Raw genomic sequence first — 24827 nt, 5'->3', positions numbered from 1 at the left:
CAAATATCCAGGCAGCATATGTGTATTACATCCCATTTTTGTTCCCTTTAGACACTTTTTCCTATGTAAGGAGGTGCCCAGTCTTCGACAGTACTTTCTCCTTCCTTTCCTTATTCAACCCAAACATGGATTAGTCTGCATGAAGTAGGGTTTTAATTATGCAAATTAAGGTTTTCGTCTGTGTGACCAGTAGAGCAGAGGATAGCAAATTGGGAACATGTTGGAGTGGAAAAAGATCCACGTGCAGCGACGTGGCAGGTGGGGCAATAGAACAAGGGTATGGTTCAAAAAGAGGTAGCATACCTGAGGGTCGGAGGGAAGTGGCTTCGCTCGTGGTCGTCATCCTCTGCACACACTACGGCAACGAGCTTGGGTATAGAGGTGTAAGTGCATCTAGTGCCCCTTAGTGATTTTTGTGTATTGAAGACTTATAGGTTAAGGGACTAATGCGTTTGTGAGAGTACAAAGGTCTATAAGTCTATGAGGATTTTGATATTTACAGAGAAAGTTGACCCCTAAAATGAATGTCTTCGACTGAATACTTTGACTTTCTGAAGACTTTGAAAGTGAAGAAATTGGTGTGATCCTGAAGACTTAACATTCATGCGAGGAATATGAAGCGTGAAGACTTTCGTTTTCATAGTTTCATTTTCTCTTTCTTTTCCTCATAGGAAACACTGTACTGTTAAAGGGGGTCGAGGTAAAACTAAGGAAAAGTTTCCAAGTGATGCTCATCTCAAAATCCTACACCTACCAATCCTTTCGAGTGAAGCCATTCGAAATCTCATATAGTTCAGTCAAATTTCTTTAGTGACAGAGACGAAGATCTTCTGGTCTCCACGGAATTTGTTCTGACTGAGGATTTAGGAATTCGCTAGTGCGGATTGCCTACAATTGAGGAAAATGATAGCCCTAAGAAACTTGATAGCCAAATTTCCAACCGTTGTTGTGCTACGCGCCAGCTGTGCCAAAATATCTACCCACCTAACGGTCATATCATTGAAGGGCATTTATGTCTTATCATGCCGCGCTGCTCCCTAGGCTATAAATAGCCACCCCCTACAACCACTAGTTGGTTGGCTCTCCGTGAGAATCTGACACTTGTCATTGAGAGCATAGCATCCTCCGAGGACTTTAGACAAAAATCATCAAGTGAGGAAAACCCAAAACGCAACACCAACAAACCCACAGTGATTGAGCATCACTAAACAGATTGTTCCTGTGTGGAACTGATGCTGGTTAACTTTGAGGACTGTGCATCCTCCAGACGGTTAGGCATCATGGTCTAGAGCATCCAAGAGGAAATTGTGGATCGCCGAGTGACCGAGTATGTGAAGGTTTGGAAGTCACTTGAAGACTTACCATGAATGATTGGGCGAGGTCTGTGTGACCTTAGCTAAAGGAGAATACAGTGAGGAATGTGTGTCCGGCACTATGTGTCCTCAGGTTTGAATACCTAGCCGCTCCAACCAGACGTACGACTGTCAGAGCAGTTGGAACTGGTCTGCAAAATCATCTTCTTCACCAAGCTACCGGTTCTATTTCCTCAACCCTTTCAATTCCTCATTCCTATGTAGAAGTACTTGATCGTTACTGTTTGAAGACTTTGACTGAAGACTTTCTCAATTTCCTCAATCATATTTCTTCATTCAGTTTGTCTTCAGCCTGCTTATCTTGTGTTTACACTACTTGTACTTTGTGCTTGTTTTCATTCCCTCATGATGAATGTGCTACTTCTCTGTTATACTTGCATCTGAGTACTTATTCTGCTACTAAGTAGTTCATTTCTTAGGAATTTCCTCACCCTGAAGTTCCTCAGTGACGAATTTGTAAAAATCGCCTATTCACCCCCCTCTAGTCGATATAATGCACTTTCAATTGGTATCAGAGCAAGGTACTCCCCTGTTCTGTGTGATTTTGGTTTAACCGCCTGGAGTTTTAGTTATGTCGACTGCAGGTATGATCAATGTCTCTGCTGGGTGTCCTACCTTCGATGGGATGGACTACCCCTACTCGAAGAATAAGATGAGAATGCATCTCTAGGTAATTGACAACAATCTCTGGTATGTTGTGGAAAATGGAGTTCCCTTCGTCACTCCTACCATCATCGCTGCTTATGTGAAGAGATTCAAGCAACTCGACTCTCAAGCGAAGAACATCATTTGTGGCCATCTGAGCAAAGGGCAGTATGGCAGAGTGAGTGCTTTGGACACAGCTAAGCTTATTTGGGATAGGCTATCCAAGGTCAATGAAGGAGTCTCAACACAGCGTGACTCTCGATTTCACATTCTTCGCAATCTCTTCAACCACTTCAAAAGACTAGACAATGAAAATGTTCAGCAAACCTTCGATGACCTCACCGACATTTCAAATGAGCTTCAAGCACTTGGTGCCACTGACATCACCGACCATGAGTTGGTGAAGAAATTGCTGAGATCGCTTGATTCTCATTTGACACTCTGGCACTGATGATACAAGAACGTGGAGACTACAAGTCACTTGATCCCGCTGATATCGTCGAGAGGCTAAACACTCATTAGATCCAACTTGCTGAAAAGAGAGATCTCTATGGACCAAGCTATGGCAGATCACGCGCTCTGAAGCCCAAGACAGTCTCTAAATTAGAAGGTGAGGATTCTCGTAGCAGCCTTGGTGATCCTGAAGAACTGAGCCAGGAGCTAGCAATGCTTGTGAGGAAATTCCAGAACTTCTCAAGACATGGTCGCTTTGGTAAATCCTCAAGAAGTGATGACATGAGATCAGATTCCTCATCCCGTGACTATAAGAATAGAACTTGCCACAAATGCAAGAAACCTGGTCACTAATCACTGATTGTCCTCAATGGGAGAAGGAATCAAAGAAGAAGAAATATAAGGATTACAGTTCTGATGACTCGAAGAAGAAGAAGAAATTTTCAAACTCATTATCATCAAAATCCTCGAAGTCATCATCTCACAAGAAGAGCAACTTCAAAAGGCTCGGGCATTCATTGGCAAGGAAATGGACTCTGAAGCGGAAGCTGAGGAAAATGAGGAAGAGGAGGCATCTGAGGAGTCAGATTCTAGTGTGGCGAGCCTAGCCCTCGGTACTGCGTTCGTCGGCAAATCCATCTTCAACTCTAAGGAAAATGACCTCCCCAACATTGCTGATGACAGCGATGATGACTACGCTGCCACCTATTGCTTCATGGCAAAAGGTGCCAAGGTACTCAAATACCCCTCCTCTGAATCAAGTGAGGATGAATCTAATGAAAATCTCAAGCCTAGCTATTCTAAACTTGCTAAGATTGTTGTGGAACAACAAAAGGCTTTTGAAAAGTTTCAAAATATGCTAGACAAAAAGCAAAGACCTGTTGGGTGAAGAAATGGATCGTGCTCAAACTTTGACTGAAAATCTTTAGAGACTTCAGACTAAGTTTTATAACCTTTAGAGTCATCATAACACTCTCTTATCTGATCATGAGAAGCTTTCGTGCGAATTTCTCCAAAGAAAGCAAGATGTTGAGCAGCTAAGGGTGAGTTATGAAGATCTTCAGAAGGAACGTGATTCATTGCTTGCCCAACAGATCAGTTGTGCTCATATTGAATTCATTCCACCATGTTTGAAATGCATTGAACGTGAATCTGCTGATTCTTCACCTAAAAGTTCAAATTCTTCAATTGCTGCAAATTCTTCAACTGTCTCTGCTATCACAAACTCCTCATTTGAGGATGCTACTAGTATCATTGACCATGCAGGGTTGAAGGAATTGTATGTGACAGGCTTGTACAAAAGCCTCAAAGGGCATCATGCTCTTTGTGATGTGCTTCAAAAGCAGATCCTCAACAGGAACCCTAGGAAAGAGGGTATTGCCTTTCAAAGGAAACTCAATGCTGATGGGTCCTACTGGAAACCTGAGCAGTATCCCAAAACCTCATGGGTTGCTGCAAAGGGACCTCCCGTAGATCCATCCACTTTATTTGGCTTTACTTATGAATCTTCATATCCTTCGTATGAGTCATTTGACTCCAACTATAAATTGTTTAAAAATCAGAATGGTGAATTATTTCCTAGATATGTTGGCACTAACTTCAAGAACGGTCCCCCTATGAAGAAAATATGGGTTCCCAAAAGGTGCCTTGAAATTCTTTAGGTGAATGTCATCATGAGACCACCTGTGAAGAATAGGAACCCCAGATCAAATTCTTCATATGGACCAAAGTCTTCATATGGATCCAAGTCCTCATATGGACCAAATTCCTCATGTGGATCAAATTCTTCATATGGATCCAGATCCTCATATGAAATTCATCGTGCTAACACTTCTGTTTCGCAGGGAAGATCTAAGGGTTATGAATATGTGCATTATTCTTCAAATCATTATGTTCATATGTTCTCGAAGAATTTCTCTGCATTTTCATATGCTTACTCTAACCCCTCTTCTGTGAAACAAAATTGACTAGCTTCTAACCCACCTTTTTCTTATGGAGCTCGTAGAATGATGAACTCTTTGACACCCCTACAGATGTGGGTGGTGAAGAAAAAGAACTAATCTCTTTTGCAGGGTCAGGTCTCCAGACGAACTTAAATGTCTAAAGTATTTGCTGGAGACCTGAATATGCTTGAAAGGACGCAAGCTAATCATGAAGAAATGAATTTTCATTTCTCACGCCCTCATACTGCTATATCTGTTCTATTGCTTGATGGAATTGATCTAATGAATTTGATATCATATTCTTCGTTGCTGAAGTATATGAGCTTGTAAGATGCACTAATTCATCTACAGGATGATCAACCCAAAGCCAGTGAGTGGGTCCTCGACAGTGCATGTACAAATCACATGACTGGTAATAGGAACTTGTTGATGGACACTGCTTTATCTCCATCGGATCTGAAGCATATCACCTACACTGACAAAGGTAAAAGCAAGGTATTTGGTCTAGGTAAGGTTGGGATCTCAAAGGATCGACACATGGACAAAGTCATGCTTGTCGAGTCCTTAGGGTTCAACCTCATGTCTGTCTCAATGCTTTGTGATATTGAGATAGTTGTTGTCCTTGGCAAGTATCATTGTGTTGTGATCATGGAAGCTGACAATTCCAAAGACTGGTACATTGTTGATTTCTCTACAGGACCATAACCTGCTACATGTCTACTTGCAAAAGCTTCAGAAGGCTGGCTATGGCATCGACAACTTGGTCATGCTGGCATGAGGAACTTGCACACACTCGCGAAAAAGAAGCATGTCATTGGCATCGAGGGTGTCAAATTCCTCAAGGATCATCTATGTGGAGCTTGTGAAGCTGGAAAGATGACCAAGGCCAAGCATGCCTCAAAGACCATCATGAATACCACTGTTCCATTTGAATTACTTCACATGGATCTCTTTGGCCCTACTCATTACGCCACATTCACTAATATTGCATCTTTATATGGCTTTGTCATTGTTGATGACCATTTCTCGTTACGCATGGGTGCATATCATCACTTACAAAACTGAAGTGTAGGAAGTCTTCAAACGATTTTCCTCGAGGGCTTCAACCAACTATGGTGTGAAGATCAAGCACATCAGAAGTGGCAATGGGACCGAGTTCAAGAATACTGGTTTTGATGACTATCTTGATGAACTTGGTATTACTCACGAGTTATCTCCTCTTTATACTCCTCGACAGAATGGCGTCGTGCAGCGCAAGAACATGACTCTTGTTGAGATGGCTCGCAGTATGCTTGATGAATACAAAACGCCTCCTTGCTTCTAGCCTGAGGCAATTCATACTGCGTGCCACATCATCAACATGGTATATCTTCACAAATTCTTCAAAAAGACCTCATATGAACTCCTCACTGACAAGAAACCCAACATGAGTTATTTCAAAGTCTTCGGTGCTAAATGTTGGATAAGAGATCCTCATCACAATTCTAAATTTGCACCGAAAGCACATGAAGGTTTTATGCTTGGTTACGGAAAGGACTCACACACCTACAGAGTCTTCAACACCTATCACCACAAGGTTGTTGAAACTGTAGATGTGTGGTTCGATGAGACTAACGGCTCACAAAGAGAGCACCTACCTCCTATGATAGATGAAATTTCACCTGAGGAATCCATTAAGTTCAAGGCTACTAAGGATGTCAATCCTACCGAAGAATCTGCTGAAGAAGTCATTCCAAAATGTGAAGTACATCATGTTGGCACACCTAAGGAAAATGGCTCTAAAAAATGCTGAGACCACTCAACGTCGTCAACCCGCTCATCCTCGTGTTGCTAATGAAGTGCAGATTGAAAGAATCATCAACGACATCAAAGCACCAGGTCCTCTCACACACTCAAAAGCTTCACATTTGTCTAACTTTTGTGGGCACTTTGCTTTTGCCTCTATCACAGAGCCCAACAAAGTAGACGAGGCATTTCGGGAGCCTGAGTGGATTCAAGCAATGCAATAGGTATTACATCAATTTGAGCTCAAAAATGTCTTGGAACTTGTCAAGCGACCAAACCCACGCAAGCCCAATATCAACGGCACCAAATGGATCTATCGCAACAAGGAAGATAAAAATGGCCTTGTAGCGAGGAATAAGGCACGGCTAGTAGCTCAAGGCTACACACAGGTTGAACGAATTGATTTCGATGAAACTTTTGCACCTGTTGCTAGACTTGAGGCTATTCGTATATTGCTTGCTTATGCTAACCATGATAATATCTTCTTATCTCATATGGATGTGAAAAGTGCATTCCTCAATGGTAAGCTTGAGGAAGAAGTATATGTTGCTCAACCCCCAGGTTTTGAAGATCCAAAGCATCCTGACCAAGTCTTCAGACTCAATAAGGCCCTCTATGGCCTCAAGCATCCCCCTCGGCTGTGGTATGATACTTTGAAGGAATTCCTCATGAAGAAAGGCTTCAAACACAGTTCACTTGACCCAACTATTTTCACCAAAACCTATGATGATGAATTATTCATGTGCCAAATCTATGTTGATGATATTATCTTTGGTTGTACTAACCAACGTTACACTGACGAATTTGCCTATATGATGAGTGAGGAATATCAAATGTCTATGATGGGAGAATTGAAATTCTTCCTAGGACTTCAAATTCGTCAACAACGAAATGACATCTTCATATCTCAAGAGAAATACCTCAAGGATATGTTGAGGTAATTTTGCATGCAAGATTTGCAAAGTCGTCAAAATCCTTATGCCCACAAATGGCCATCAATGCACTGATGAAAATGGTATAGATTCCGATCAAAAGGTATACTGCTCCATGATTTGCTCTTTATTGTATCTATGTGCATCTAGGCCAGATATTATGCGTAGTGTTTTCATGTGTGCGCGTTTTCCAGCTACAACGAATGAATCACACCATTAGGCTATGAAGCATATTGTTCGGTACCTTGCTCACACACCAACACTTGGATTATGGTATCCCAAGGTCTTGGCATTTGATCTCATTGGATATTCTGACTCTGACTATGCTGGTGATCATGTGGACCGCAAGTCAACATCAGGCACATGCAATTTCCTCGGACGATCCTTAGTATGTTGGTCCTCGAAGAAGCAGAACTGCATATCACTCTCTACTGTTGAAGTTGAGTACATTGTTGTTGGTTCGTGATGTGCTCAGTTTCTATGGATGAAGCAAACCCTCAATGACTACGACATCAATGTGAAGAATGTGCCACTCTACTATGACAATGGGAGTGCCATCAATATTGCTCATAACCCAGTTCAGCACTCAAAGACAAAGCACATCTAGCTTCGTCATCATTTTCTTCGGGATCATGTGTTGAAGGGTGATATCTCTATCAAGCACGTGAAGACTTCAGAACAGCTAGCCGATATCTTCACAAAGCCCTTGGATGAGAAGATATTTAGCAAGTTACGGCGTGAGCTAAATATCTTAGAATCTTCGAATGTTCTTTGAAAAGGACACCCATCCTAACACTTATGCTAATTGATGACTTATATGTGCAACACACGAAGTAATGTTTTTCTTCAATCAATGAAGACTAACCCTTTAAGTGTGAAGAAATTAATGAAGAATTTGATTCTCAGAGCCCTACGACAATTGTACGCGGCGTCTGAAATCATCATTCTTATATGGTGGGTCACGCCACCAACAAAAGTTGAAAATCTTCAATTTGAGTATTTCTCCAGAGTTGAAATTTTTCAGTTGTTCAAATTCTTCAACTTTGCATAGTCTTCTCTCTTTCCGATTGTGTTCTTCATTGGCTATATATATATTTGAGTTTTTAGTCCTCTACACCATTCACTTATTGCTAATTCTTTAAGTTGACTTTTGTGCTAAGTGAACGTGATCGGACCATTCCCCCTCTATGCTGAACTCAACCTAGTCTGTTCACAAATTTTTCATCTGCGTTCTATTTGAAACCCGTTCAAAATTTGCAAATGAAACATTAAAATTTTCATATCTCAATTTTCGGCTTTTGCCACTCAAACCGTTCCACATCCCACGATATGATTATTCTATTCACCCATGATATCCGATCTCCACCTCACTGTACATGGGTGACACATGTCTCTAGGATGAGAAGGGTCAGGGGCACATTCGTCCAATTTCTTCGGGCGAACGGTTTTTCACCTCGGCTATAAATACCCCTCACCCTCCTCAGACTGCATTTACCCCGCTTGACATCACTCCCCTCGCTCGAGCTCTCATACCTAGCGCCGCTGCTACTTCCATCACTGTCGGTGAGGAAGAGCTTCACTGCCTCGACCTCGTCACCATCGTACTCACGCTGGCCGTGGACATCTTCACTCTGCCACCGCCATTGCTGTCTTCCGCCGCCGAGTTAGGGTGTGGAAGATCTGAATGGACGAACTTCCCATCTATGTCTCCCAGTTCGTCGTGTCCTTCATCAAGGGTAAATAAAATCTATTTTTACCGCCCTTATTGATTCTGATGATTTTCACAAAATCTTCGAAAGGTGTTTATTCTTCTACTTCCCCACTCGTTAAACACCTCACATGCATCCGTTCTTGATCTATTTCTCTAAGCAATTTTTTTCTTCAAGATTTCTCAATTGCGTGCATTTTCCAATCTATACAACTCTGGAATCTAAGTCAAAGACCTCTTAGTGAAATTCCTCAAGAAAATCCTGGTCAAATTCCTCAAACTTGTTCTTTTTGAAAAACATCTGAGAATGCATGTGACCTCTCCAAATTCTTTGCACCTATACTCTGCTGAATCACTAGGTTCTCATCAACTTAACTCATTTGCAGTGTTCCTCGGAGAAAAATTGCATACCTCTTCAGAGAACTCTGTTGTTCAAATTCCTCAGCTGTAGAAAATGAAAGATGGCAAGAGTCCTCAGAAGGGAGGAAAGAGACTTGAAGTAAACACAACATTTGAGATCCCTCATGAAATCTATGCACGGTACGACACTCCAGCTGAAGAAACGAAGAATGAGCGCTAAGTGCGCATTAAGAGGATTGAGAGGATATGTGCATGGGATTGGAGGGAGCACATATATGTCACTCCTAAGTACATGAAGAAATTCGCCTTACACCCTCCTTGCCCAAGACCTCCTTTGGCGACTGGCCAAATTGCTGATCCCACTAGCCTCAAGCACGGTGAGGACTATCCAGATGAATGGGCCAAGCGGCAAGCCAAACTGGCCAAAATGGCCAAGGAAGAAGTGAACAAATTCAATGAAGATTCTGCTGCTGACGCTGCTGAGGCCTCTGCTAGCAAGCCTAAGAAGGCTATGCCCAAGAAGCCTGTGCACAAGCCCAGTGCCTCTGCTGCAATGCCCTCATGGCCAAGCTGCTCAATGCCCTCATGGCATATTCCTCAAGTAGCTCCAGTTTCCACTGTTGCAAAAGCTTCAGCTGCTGCTGCAAAGTCCTCAGCACCTGTGCACCTCGCCTCGTGCCAAAGGACCACTGGCATCTCAATTGCTTCAGGAGCCTCTGCAAGTTCCTCAGCTCCTCCACAATCCTCAACAGGCTCAACTCTGCTGAAGAGAAAGGCCACTGCTGGATGAGGCACAAGGGCAAGTCCTCACAAGAAGCAGGTTGCCTTCCATGTGTCGTCTAGTGAAGACGAAGCTGACGATGAGGAATTAGAAGAAATCATCAAAGACAAACATCAACGGGCCGCAGAGCCAAAGGCACCAATGTGCCTCTTTTCTCCTGGATCCCAAGTTGATCCTCGACTTCATTGATCTCTGGCACAAGGACCCCAACACTCCTATGCCTGACTTCAAACTCACACCTGGCCAGAATCACATGTTGATAGCCTTCATAGGCGAAGAAAAATGGAAGTTTGAGAAGGCCAGGAAGCTAAAGAAGGCTCAGTACAAGAAGGAGCATCTCCTGAAGAAGAATGTTGTGAGAATGAACTTCTGACCATGCAATCTAAGATCAAAGCACTTAGTGATGAATTTGACTTATACCATGCAGATTGGCTGGGAGGCAAGGTCAGATTCATCAACACGGCGAAGGGATTCACCTCAAATGTTGACGCCCCAGCGCAACATGAAATTCCTCGGGCTGAAGCATTTGCTCGGCCTACTGAAGAATATGCCAGCACCGCTGATGAAAATAGTCTACTGAAGAAACTAAAAGCACTAGGGCTGATGAACACATTCCAGCCGCTAAAGAAACTACCAGGGCAACCTCTAGTGTTGCACCTGAAGAACAAGCCAGGACTGTTGAAGCATCTGCAATAGCGCCTGAAGAGACTGACCAAGGCAGGCCAACTGCATCAGTTGTGCCTGAAGAAACTGAACCAATTTTCTCTGCTCCTCCTGCACCAACAACAAGCATCAACCTTCCTTCTGCATGAGAAGCGAAGAAAACCAAGGCTGCAGAGCGAGCAGCTGTGAAGAAAAGGAAAACATCTGCTGCTCAGAGTCTTCAACTCCGATGAAAGTGAAGACTTTGATGAGCTCCTATGAAAATACCATAGATGTTGTTACTCTATCAAGCATGCCATCAAAGGAGATTGTTCCCTTTGGTGAGGAACATGTGATTCCAAATGAATCAGATGAAGAAGATCCTTCTACTGCTTCGACAGAGCAGTTGGATGAAGAAATTGAAGTGGAGAACATCCCTTCAAATCCACTGGTATCTTCTCCCATGCCTCAGTTCACAGCTAAAGAGGTCGGCGTTGAAGAAATATATGAGGAAGATGAAGACATGGACATTGGGTGTACCACTCCAATTTTGAATGGTGACTACTGGGAAAGTCATCACCCCAATTCACCACTATTCACCCCTCTACAACAGATTCCTCAGTCCCCTGTTCAGACCGAACAAATTCACACAGGCTCTAAAGAACATCACGCATCTCTCCTCACTATTCCTGAAGAAGTTCTAGCTACCAGCGCTGATGAAAATGTTGCTGTAGAAATGGAGGACAACGCTGCTGAAGAAATTGCCACTAAAATTCCTCAATGTGTGGCTCCAGAGACTGTGATTGAAGAGGCTATGATGTCTTCAACAGTTAATCTTCAGCCCAAGCCTCAGAATCCTCACTCCAAGAAGAAAAAGTTCAAAGCTGATGACTTCTTTGCTGAGCACATATTCTTCACGGATTATAATCCATATGACTCTGCAAGACTCAGACGCAAGTGCTTCTGGAAAGCAAGTCAAATGAACTTCTATTCTTCACTGATGTTTGATAAAGATAAGATCTTTGACCATGAGCAAATTCCTCATGTGGACATGGAGCCACTGCCCTGCTTCACCCCAGTCCTCAGTGTTCTTCATGACGCTCGTTTGCTCAACCTCTGCACCGACATGTGCGGCTGGAATGAAGAACTCATTCTTCAGTTATATGCCATGTTGCACATCACGGGTAACGTTGAAGATGTGAACTCATGGGTGCTGGACTGGATGACTGAAAATACACGCTACAAAAGCACTGGCCTCTGAATTGCTTCATGCCGTCCCAGTCAGTCCACCCACTGAAGGTGCGAGGCACATCTATGATGAACCTGAACTTTTTAATCATCTGATGCAAGTGCTGATGAAGCCTTTGAAGCCATGCCAAGCTCCCAGAACCAAATTCCTCATCAAGGAACTACTCTATGTGCCAAGGACCATATACAGGGTATTGACCAAAACCCTAAGTCCAATCAAGGGCCACAACTCTGATGATGAAGAAGTTGTTGGCATCATGAAGAATCTTCTTTTCAACATCATACATGGTATTCCTATCAACTACCACGATTTCTTCATGAGGACTTTGGCCAATGTCGCTCTAGTACCATTTGCATTGAAGCCTTATGCTCCCTGGATCATGAGATTCATCAGATCAAGGTCTTCAATTCATTACAAGGCTGATCTTCAAAATCATGTCAGCTACTTACTGCCTATTGAAGTCCTCAAATGGACTATTTCCTCAGCTGATGAGAAGGGCAAGGCTGCTATTATCGATGAAGGCACTCGTCCATTGGATGGACAGTTTCGCAAAGCTGCATCGTATTCCACCAATGATGACTCTGCCACCCATGACAATGCCGCAAATGCTTCAAAGGAATTTCCTCAGGCCACTGCTCCATGGTTGATGAGTGATCATGAGCTTCTCCTCAGTCTTCATCAGAAGGTCGATCGCAACCACAAGTGGGTCAATTGTTAGTTTGGTGCTATGCTTCAAATCATGACAGTCACTCAAAATATTGTGAAGAAGAACCACTACTATCTGCATGAAGTGTTTGATCGCACCTAGGTTGTATTTTCTCACCTCTATAGTGATGAAGATCTCAAGCAGATGGGCTTCAAGCAGGACTTTGACTGGTCTCAGCCACCTTTGAATAAATTCAAGAAGGTAAAAGTTCCCTTTGGTGAGGAACATGTGATTCCAAATAAATCAGATGAAGAAGATCCTTCTACTGCTTCGACAGAGCAGTTGGATGAAGAAATTGAAGTGGAGAACATCCCTTCAAATCCACTGGTATCTTCTCCCATGCCTCAGTTCACAGCTGAAGAGGTCGGCGTTGAAGAAATATATGAGGAAGATGAAGACGTGGACATTGGTTGTACCACTCCAATTCTGAATGGTGACTACTGGGAAAGTCATCACCCCAATTCACCACTGTTCACCCCTCTACAACAGATTCGTCAGTCCCCTGTTCAGACCGAACAAATTCACACAGGCTCTAAAGAACATCACGCATCTCTCCTCACTATTCCTGAAGAAGTTCTAGCTACTAGCGCTGATGAAAATGTTGCTGTAGAAATGGAGGACAAGGCTGCTGAAGAAATTGCCACTGAAATTCCTCAATGTGTGGCTCCAGAGACTGTGATTCAAGAGGCTATGATGTCTTCAACAGTTAATCTTCAGCCCAAGCCTCAGAATCCTCACTCCAAGAAGAAAAAGTGCAAAGCTGATGACTTCTTTGCTGAGCACATATTCTTCACGGATTATAATCCATATGACTCTGCAAGACTCATACGCAAGTGCTTCTGGACAGCAAGTCAAATGAACTTCTATTCTTCACTGATGTTTGATAAAGATAAGATCTTTGACCATGAGCAAATGCCTCATGTGGACATGGAGCCACTGCCCTGCTTCACCCCAGTCCTCAGTGTTCTTCATGACGCTGGTTTGCTCAACCTCTGCACCGACATGTGCGGCTGGAATGAAGAACTCATTCTTCAGTTATATGCCATGTTGCACATCACGGGTAACGTTGAAGATGTGAACTCATGGGTGCTGGACTGGATGACTGAAAATACACGCTACAAAAGCACCGGCCTCTGAATTGCTTCATGTCGTCCCAGTCAGTCCACCCACTGAAGGTGCAAGGCACATCTATGATGAACCTGAACTTTCTAATCATCTGATGCAAGTGCTGATGAAGCCTTTGAAGCCATGCCAAGCTCCCAGAACCAAATTCCTCATCAAGGAACTACTCTATGTGCCAAGGACCATATACAGGGTATTGACCAAAACCCTAAGTCCAATCAAGGGCCACAACTCTTATGATGAAGAAGTTGTTGGCATCATGAAGAATCTTCTTTTCAACATCATACATGGTATTCCTATCAACTACCACGATTTCTTCATGAGGACTTTGGCCAATGTCGCTCTAGCACCATTTGAATTGAAGCCTTATGCTCCCTGGATCATGAGATTCATCAGATCAAGGTCTTCAATTCATTACAAGGCTGATCTTCAAAATCATGTCAGCTACTTACCGCCTATTGAAGTCCTCAAATGGACTATTTCCTCAGCTGATGAGAAGGGCAAGGCTGCTATTATCGATGAAGGCACTCGTCCATTGGATGAACAGTTTTGCAAAGCTGCATCGTATTCCACCAATGATGACTCTGCCACCCATAACAATGCCGCAAATGCTTCAAAGGAATTTCCTCAGGCCACTGCTCCATGGTTGATGAGTGATCATGAGCTTCTCCTCAGTCTTCATCAGAAGATCGATCGCAACCACAAGTGGGTCAATCGTTAGTTTGGTTCTATGCTTCAAATCATGACAGTCACTCAAAATATTGTGAAGAAGAATCACTACTATCTGCATGAAGTGTTTGATCGCACCTAGGTTGTATTGTCTCACCTCTATAGTGATGAAGATCTCAAGCAGATGGGCTTCAAGCAGGACTTTGACTGGTCTCAGCCACCTTTGAATAAATTCAAGAAGGTTAAAGTTCCTCACTTGGTCACCAGCTCATATTATTCATTGCGCGAGACTAATGAGCATGAAGACTTGGACGACACTGCAACAGGCCCTACAGCAACGGACGAGCCCAACAACGCTGGTGCTCGTCCATTGACATCATGATGATATTCTTCAGGGGCGTTAGTCCTCATTTTCCATCCCTTTTGGTCATTCGATGACAAAGGGGGCGAAATTTGGGTTAGTCTTCAAGCGGGTCTACATTATTTGTGCATTTTTTGCTAAGTTACAACTATCGTTCTTCTGAAGTATTTGTTGGATCGAGTTGTAAACTTAAGTCCGATGGTGGTCTGATACTTTTGCTATGTTCTTCTGCATGATATTTCCTCATATATGTTAATGCATGCATGGTGGATTACATCAGTCGCCATATTTCATCATGCATTTCAAATTCTTCATATCATATGTTAAATGCGTGTATGAATTACAAGATATAGGGGGAGATCTCCATGATTCTAGTCTAGAATGTGAATTTGTTGTTCAAGGAAAATTCCTCACATATGGACATCTTCAGGGGAGTTCTTCTATATCTTGCAATCAAATTCCTCAGTATCAATATTTACTCTTCATATGTTTATCCCCGTTTTAACCTATATTGTCATCAATTACCAAAAAGGGGGTGATTGTAATGCATCTAGTGCTCCTTAGTGATTTTGGTGTATTGAAGACTTATATCATAAGGGACTAATGCGTTTATGAGTGTACACAGGTCTATAAGTCTATGAGGAGTTTGATATTTACAGAGAAATTCAACCCCTAAAAATGAATGTCTTCAACTAAAGATTTGACTTTCTAAAGACTTTAAAAGTGAAGAAATTGGTGTGATCCTGAAGACACAATATTCATGTGAGGAATGTAAAGCGTGAAGACTTTTGTTTTTGTATTTTCATTTTCTCTTTCTTCGAGTCATAGGAAACACCGTACTGTTAAAGAGAGTCGAGGTACTATCTATGGACCCGTATGTCTGAGGTAAACTTCTCGTGCTTCATCGGAGAGGCAATATAATGGTGTTGATGTAGAAGCCCTCCATTATCGAATCCCCCTCCGGCAAGACACCAAAAATGACCCCTAGATGGGATCTCATGGGTACAGAAGGTTGCGGTAGTGGAAAAGTGTTTCCGTGGCTCTCCTCATAGGTTTTGGAACATTTGGGAATATATAGGCAGAAGAAATTGGTCAGTGGTGTCACGAGGGTCCAACAAGGGTGGGTGGCGCGCCCTCCGTCCTCGTGGGTGCCTCATGGCTTTCCTGACGTGTACTCCAAGTCCTCTGGATGTCTCCTAGTCCAAGAAACATCATCGCGAAAGTTTCATTCTGTTTGGACTCCGTTTGGTATTCCTTTTCTACGAAACTCTAAAACAAGGAGAAAATAGGAACTGGCACTGGCACAGGCACTGGGCTCTCGGTTAATAGGTTAGTCCCAAAAATAATATAAAATAGCATAATAATGCATATAAAACATCCAAAACTGATAATATAATAGCATGGAACAATCAAATATCATAGATACATTGGAGACGTATCAAGTTCCTAACCACTCTTGGGATTACACGAACTATGAAGTTGTTGCTATCTTCGACAAGCTTGTTGTCGTCCTTACTTCCACGCCTCGATGGATATTGCTCAAAAATCAATTTCTGTACATGGATGAGTACTATGATGCAATTCAATACGAGCATCTATGGTTTGCTGCCACCACTCGTGGCATTGTTTTTGCATGGAATCCTTATGGTTTCGGTATGTTTGTCTTCCAGCGTAATTATAATTGTTTCATCCACATGCATGCAGCTTAGCTAGTTTCCCTTTACTAATTAAGCTTCTTGTATTTCCAAGGTCCTGTGAACATTCCACCAACTATACTTGAAATTTTTTATAACCATGGGGGAGATGACAATGGTGATGATCACGAGGATGAGGACGAGCAGGACCTATATACTCAGTGGCCTCTGGCAACTTATTCCGATGGATCACCTCTTGTTGTCTATATACAACGCACTGCAGATTATACTACTAAGGAAGCAGGTGTTGTCTCCCATGGTCGCACTCTCCTGACCTATTCCAACATCTGTTGCAGGGTATTCAGGATGGATACTAGTGTGCTAGCACCAACACCTTCTCCCTGGTTAAGTACTTATAGCCTTGGAGAAAAGACGCTCTTCCTTGGACGAAACTATCCAATGATGGTGAAAGGTGATCCAACTACTGTTGACACAATGTTACTACCATTTATGAGAAGCAATTGTATCTATACCTCGGACATTACTATGGTTCCGTACCCTGGCTATCACAATATGCATCATGATATAGGTCACTTCAGCCTGGATGATCCGTCCTGTGTTGGTCTTGATATTGACACTAGCTGGCCCTTCCAGAGGCTTACCTATGGTTCAAAGCAAGCATTTTCAACGCCGAGGATTGGTTGAGTTGAAGTTCATTTCATTGTCTGTTATTTGTCGTGTGATGAAAACTATAGTATTTACTAGAATGTTTTGTTGAAAATAATCTATAATCCAACATGTATCCTCGTTGTCGTTGTGTGTTGATGACTTTTTGGTAGTAATGAATGGTACATTTGCATATGCATGTCATAAACCTAATTTATGAATGGTTTTCGAGTCACTTCTTGGAGTGTGAGTACCGTAGTAGTATAGCCAACATCTAGTTATTTGAAGTTGCCCCATCACATAGAGCTAATCTAATACTGGAGTATGCTAGCACAATAGTTAGTTCTAGTTAGATCAACTAGATCTAGGTGTCACATGGAGGCCGAGAAATATGGTGATAGCATGACTGCGTGAGGTGGGCACATATGTAGTATGATGTAGGCACAAGGCTTCCCGTGTTTCCTACTCCTCCGGTCTAAATATGGAGAAGATTTGGTCGACTTCTTCCTCCTATTGCCGACACGTGGGACATCCAGTATCCAGGTCATGTCATGCAAGAAAATGGAGTTCTAGTTGAAGCCACGTGATGTGCATCTTGGGTTAAACTGTAAATAGAATCTTACTCTTGTGTAACTCGAAAAGCGGCCATAGAAGATCTTTATTGGATTTGCTTTTCATCACTAGCACATTGTGGTGAAAGATGTGCACATTCAGTGGGTCGTCTTGCATTTTCACTAATATGCGGGACCGCCTATGAGAAAACAGATGATGGGCCATGCGCGTCTGCTGGCTCGCTGAGAAGAGAGAGAGAGAGAGAGAGAGAGAGAGAGAGAGAGAGAGGAGAGCTGAGCACGGACTCCAGGAAATTTCACAACAATGTGAGTAGTACTAGTGGTGTATCGTACTCCTGGAGAAATAATGTGTTCACTCTACATAACCAGCACCTCGATATAGTGGGGTGGCATGGGTCGTAACTAGCATTCCACTACTGCAGGATGCTGCTAACGCGACACTACGATCAGAGACCGTTCGATGAAACTGTGTGTGATGCAATAATCACAAATGGTGGTGTAAAAGAACTGTCAAAAAAGGTGCAAAACGTTTGCGATGGCGGAGCCATCAAACATGGTTCAGATTGTAGTTGCATGTGCGATGCAGGGCATACTGTTCAGTTCAATGAACTGTTTGCGATGAGGCAGAACAAAAGAAGCTAGCAGCCAGATGAAGGCGTGTGCGATATATAGCATATAGTTCACTCGGATGAAATGTTTGTGATGAGGAGGAACAATAGAAATGGGCAGCTAGATAAAGGTGTGTGCGATTCAGGGCATACGCTTCTGAAGAATTAACCGTTTGTGATTAGGCAATAGAACAGAACTGGGTCAGCCACATCAAAGTGTCTGCGATTGATGGCATACACTTCACACGGATGAATTGTTTGCGATTAGCCACAACAAACTGAAATAGTTAGATAGATCAACATGTGTGCACTAGACGGGCACACACATTCTAATTAAAAGAAGCATGCATGATGGTAATAACGAGCGTGCACGGTTGCTGGAACAAGACGTGTGCTGACATTGCCTATTGCGGTGCACCCTATGGTGGAAACACCACGTACGCAGCTGAGAAGGCGTACGTGCCCACATTATGCCTTCCTGGAATAGTGCCGCACTAATAACCGTCAGTAAATTTTGAGCATGCGTCCCATCACAATCCAAATTGCAAACCTGTTCACACCAATCAAAACCTAAACGGTTTCCCACATAGGAGCGTATTATTACTCGGTTATAAATGCTACTACTCCAAGATGACTGCACATTGCTCCTCAACTCCTCATCCACAAAAACAAACTAGTCATTCATCATTGTTCCCTTGCGTCAACCATGGCCAGCATCAGTTCTGGGTGGAGAGATTGCCACCAGGGAGATGCGAGCATGGAAGCAGAAGCACGAGAGATGTCCTGCCTTGTCGCGAAAGCAGCCGGCATGTGCCTGCGCACGGCCGTAGCAGCAAAGAGGTCCCACCGCGCCACGGAAGTAGAAGAGATGTCCCATTGCACTGAGAATGCAGCAAAGATGTCCTCCCGCGCCGCGGTAGCCTGGGAAAATATCTCGCGGGCAGGTGAGGACTCTTACAAGCGCATGCATGCGATCATCCACAGCCAGATGGATCAGATCTCCGGCTAGGCAAGGTTGCGGGACGACGTGAAAGCCTCTATTGCCGGCATCATCCAGCAACTAAATGAGAACAATGCGAAGCCCGGGTCAAGCGCGACCTGCTGAGGGCGAAGATCGTCGGAAGTGTCGAGCAGCAGGAGGAGACCATTGCCTTGTTGAAGAGGACCGGCGTCATTGTCGAGAAACTTATGGATGAGAATGCCATACTGCGCATCGACCGCAGAAGGCCGGTAGAGGAATCCGTGGATGCTCTCAAGCAGCATCTTGAGGACAAGCAATATCTCATCGCCGGTCGCCGCAGAGACTAGTTCCCGCGACCTTCAGCAAGGCATCAAGAAAGTAGAGATCAGTGAGCCAGATCGTTGTCTTCCTTCTTCTTTTGCCTTTTGTGTATTTCTGGCATTGCTGCATCTGGCTTTTTTTTAATTATGTTCCTTTTTTCCGGTGATTTTAATTATGTTCCTCAATATGTAAGACAATTATTATTCACTTTCACCGTCCATATATTCATCATGCTTGCTATAAGTCGCAGTTGATGCTATATTGGTCCGTAGGATCTTACATCAAGAAACATGCCAAACTTTCTTTTCAGATTTCCATTTTTGTTTCTTAAATCTCAGTCTAGTGAGACATATAGGCACGCCCTAGAACAGGGGCTCATGCGCCATTAATGGAGATGTTGGGAGGGAGATACGCGGCGGGTAGAGGTCAAAAGGGCTCTCCTCCCGATGAGCATGCGCAGGGGTCTGATCGCATGCCTCCCGTACTCAAATAGCTACCCCGCACGACACCTCCTAGCCAATAAAAAAGGGGACACATCGCGACACGTAGAACGCCCACAATTTCAATAAAACTTGTGTTTTCGATTTGTAATGTGACAGCACTTGTTCCAAAATGACATTGTTGATTGTTAATGTCTGCGCCTTGGCAAATCGGACTGAAATATTACAACAGCATTTTGGTGCCAAGTCATGACACCATGCCAAGTTTCATGATTTTCAGGCGTGTTTTGGATTTACAGGAATTAAAAACCCAAGTTTCTCAATCTTTCCGGCCGAGCCACGACGCCTAGATGTTTGAATTTCATTCCCATTTCTTGCATGGGACCTAGAAATTCAACCAAAGACACACATGTGATTTTTCAACCAAGTTTGGTGCACTGGAGCATGTGCTTGTAGTTCAAATTTGAATTATTCAGATTAAATGCACAGAAACTAAATTAATGTATATAAAAGGCCAAATAAACCCGTAATAATTCCAAAATTTAGCACGATACTACTATTTGGTCTAATCTGCCTGTGTAAAAAAATTTAGGCGGGAGAAGGCAGTGTACGTATGTAGCTTTACACATGGAGGTGACACGTTCCCTCTCGGAACCACAAGCCTTCTTGAGGGAAGCTTTGGTTTGCAAGAAGCTTACACCAAAGCTTGTCCCAATTCAGCCAAAAAATACCGCAGCATGTTGGTGCCATGTCATGACACCATGCGAAGTTTCAAGATTTTCAGGCGGGTCTTGGATTTACAAGAATTAAAAAACCAAGTTTCTCAATCTTTCCGACCGAGCCACAATGCCTAGATGTTTGAATTTCATTCCCATTTCTTGGATGGGAGCTAGAAATTCACCCAAGGACACACATGTGATTTCTCAACCAACTTTGGGGCATTGGAGCATGTGCTTGCAGTTCAAATTTGAATTATTCACATTAACGTATAGAAAAGGCCAGACGAAGTTGGAATAATTCCAAAATTTAGCACCATACTTCTATTTGGTCTAATCTACCTATACAAAAAAATTAAGGCGGGATAAGGCAGTGTACGTATGTCGTTTAGCACACGGAGGTGACATGTTCACTCTCAGAACCATGAGCCTTCTTGAGGGAAGCTCCAGTTTGCAAGAAGCTTACACAAAAGCTTGTCCCAATTCGGCCAAAAAATTTACCGCAACATGTTGGTGCCATGTCATGACACCATGCCAAGTTTCATGATTTTCAGGCGTGTTTTGGATTTACAGGAATTTAAAAACCAAGTTTCTCAATCTTTTCGGCCAAGCCGCGATGCCCAGATGTTTGAATTTCATTTCCATTCCTTGGATGGGACCTAGAAATTGACCCAAGTACACACATGCAATTTTTCAACCAACTTTGGTGAAGTGGAGCATGTGCTTGTAGTTCAAATTCGAATTATTCATATTAAATGCATAGAAACTCAATTAATGTATAAAAAGGCCAAACAAACTTGGAATAATCCTAAAATTTAGCACGATACTTCTATTTGGACTAATATACCTGTGCAAAAAAGTTAAGGGGAGAGAAGGCACTGTACGTATGACGTTTCACACACCGAGGTGACACGTCACTAGTAGAAAAAGGGGCTTTGGTCCAGCCAGAAAAGAGCATTAATCCCGGTTGCATTACGAACCGGGACTAATGTGAGCGTTAGTCCCGGTTCAAGCGGCGAGGGCACCATACAGGCATTACTCCCGGTTCAAATGGGACCTTTAGTCCCGGTTCATGGCACGAACCGGTACTAAAGGGTGCGATGCCCATTAGTACCCCCCCCCCCGGTGCATCGCCTTTTCAGTTTTGTAAAAAGCAAAAGAAAATGATAGAAACTTCAAAATTTAAATCCTTCGAGATGTAGTTATGTTACTACATCTACTAGTTAGGAAAATTTTAAAACTTAAATTTGGACATGTTTTGCAAAAAGTGTAGGGAAAATGTAAAACGGCTATAACTTTTGCATAGGATGTCGGTAAAAACGTATAGTATATCAAAATGTTCGGAACGAAAATCCGCATCCGATCGAGACCGCCTACGGCCTGTTTGCAAATTTTTAGAATCCTGAAATTCTAAAAGGAAAAAAAGTTATGATCAAATTTCAGTTTTTTTAATTTTTGTTAAATCTGGTGAAACTATGGTCAAACTACATATTCAAGAAGTATTAGTGTTACTAAATAATTATTTCTGTTTTTTTGAATTTTGGTCAACTATGATCAAACTGTGGTCAAACTACTTATTCAAGAAATATTAGTGTTACTAAATAATTATTGATTTTTAGAACAATAGTTTCAAACTCAAACCGTGAAATGTGTGACTTCATGCTCAAGCTAAATTCCTGAGGGTTAATAGGATTGACATCTTACTATTGTGAGGAAAACAACAAGTGCAGACTTGGAAACGAGGGAGAATAGAACCCGGAAGTTAAGCGTGCTCAGGCTGGAGTAGTGAGAGGATGGGTGACCGTTCGGGAAGTTAGATAATTTGGATTGATGAGGGGTGATTAGAGATTAAAGGTTAAATTGAGCAGTGATGAGGGGTGATTAGAGATTAGAAGTTAAAATAATTCAGAAATTTGAAATTCAAAACAAAAAATTCAATTTTTTTTTAAAATAAATCAAAAAAATTCCTTTAGTACCGGTTGGTGTTACCAACCGGGAATAAAGGTGGACCTTCAGGCAGCGGCCACGTGGAGGGCCTTTAGTCCCGGTTCCAGTTAGAACCGGGACTAAAGGGGGAGGCTTTAGTACCGACCCTTTAGTCCCGGTTCCAGAACCGGGACTAAAGGCCCTTATGAACTGGGTCTAAAGGCCCATTTTCTACTAGTGCGTTCCCTCTCGAAACCACGAGCCTTCTTGAGGGAAGCTTCGCTTTGCAAGAAGCTTACACCAAAGCTTGTCCCAACTCGGCCAAAAAATTACCACATCATGTTGGTGCCATGTCATGACATCGTGCCAAGTTTCATGATTTTCAGGCGTGTTTTGGATTTACAGGAATTAAAAAACCAAGTTTCTCATTCTTTCTTACCTAGCCACGACGACCAGATGTTTGAATTTCATTCCCATTTCTTGGATGGGACCTAGACATTCACCCAAGTAAAAACATGCAATTTTTCAACCAACTTTGGTGCAGTGGACCATGTGCTTGTAGTTCAAATTCGAATTATTCACATTAAATGCACAAAAATTCAATTAAGAATAAAAAAGGCCAAATGAACCCGGAATACTTCTAAAATTTTGCACGATACTTCTATTTGGTCTAATATACCTGTGCAAAAAAAATTAAGGCGGGAGAAGGCAGTGTACATATGACGTTTCACACATGGAGGTGACACGTTCCCTCTCGGAACCACGAGCCTTCTTGAGGGAAGCTCTGGTTTGCAAGAAGCTTACACCAAAGCTTGTCCCAATTCGGCCAAAAAAATTACCGCAGCATGTTGGTGCCATGTCATGACACCATACCAAGTTTCATGATTTGCAGGCGTGTTTTCGATTTACAGGAATTAAAAAGCCATGTTTCTCAATCTTTATGGTCGTGGCACGACGCCCAGATGTTTGAATTTCATTCCAATTTCTTGCATGGGACCTAGAAATTCACACAACAACCGACATGTGATTTTTCAACCAACTTTGGTGCACTGGAGCATGTGCTTGTAGTTCAAATTTGAATTATTCACATTAAATGCGCAGACACTCAATTAATGTATAAAAGGCCAAATGAACCCGGAATAATTCCAAAATTCAGCACCATACTTCTATTTGTTCTAATCTACCTATGTAGAAAAATCAAGGCGGGAGAAGGCAGTGTACGTATGTCGTTTCGCACACGGAGGTGACACGTTCCCTCTCTGAACCATGAGCCTTCTTGAGGGAAGCTCCGGTTTGCAAGAAGCTTACACCAAAGCTTGTCCCAATTCGGCCAAAAAAATTTAAAGCAGCATGTTGGTGCCATGTCATGACACCATGCCAAGTTTCATGATTTTCAGGCCTGTTTTGGATTGGCAGAAATTAAAAAAACCAAGTTTCTCATTCTTTTCGGCTGAGCCAGGACGCCCAGATGTTTGAATTTCATTCTCATTTCTTGGATAGGAGCTAGAAATTCACCCAAGTACACACATGCTATTTTTCAACCAACTTTGGTGCAGTGGAGCATGTGCTTGTAGTTCAAATTAGAATTATTCACATTAAATGTGCAAACACTCAATTAATGTATAAAAAAGGCAAAACGAACCGGGAATAATTCCAAATTTTGGCATGATACTTCTATTTGGTCTAATATACCTATGCAAAAAAATTAAGGCGGGAGAATGCAGTGTACGTATGACGTTTCACACACGGAGGTGACACATTCCCTCTCGGAACCACAAGCCTTCTTGAAGGAAGCTCCGTTTTGCAGGAAGCTTACACCAAAGCTTGTCCCAATTTGGCCAAAAAAATTACGACGTCATGTTGGTGCCATGTCATGACACCGTGCCAAATTTCATGATTTTCAGGCGTGTTTTGGATTTACGGGAATTAAAAAACCAAATTTCTCAATCTTTCTGGCCGAGCCACGACACCTAGATGTTTGAATTTCATTCGCATTTCTTGCATGGGACCTAGAAATTCACCCAAGGACCCACATGTGATTTTTCAACCAACTTTGGTGCACTGGGCATGTGCTTGTAGTTCAAATTTGAATTATTCACATTAAATGCGCAAAAACTCAATTAATGTATAAAAAGGCCAAATGAACCTAGAATAATTCCAAAATTTAGCACCATACTTCTATTTGGTCTAATCTGCACGTGTAAAAAAATTAAGGTGGGAGAAGACAGTGTACGTATGTCATTTCGCACATGGA

Source organism: Triticum aestivum, chromosome 2A (genome assembly GCF_018294505.1).
Source record: "Triticum aestivum cultivar Chinese Spring chromosome 2A, IWGSC CS RefSeq v2.1, whole genome shotgun sequence".
Classification (NCBI taxonomy): domain Eukaryota; kingdom Viridiplantae; phylum Streptophyta; class Magnoliopsida; order Poales; family Poaceae; genus Triticum; species Triticum aestivum.
The sequence above is the reverse complement of the archived record's forward strand: the minus strand, read 5'-3'. Positions refer to the sequence as shown.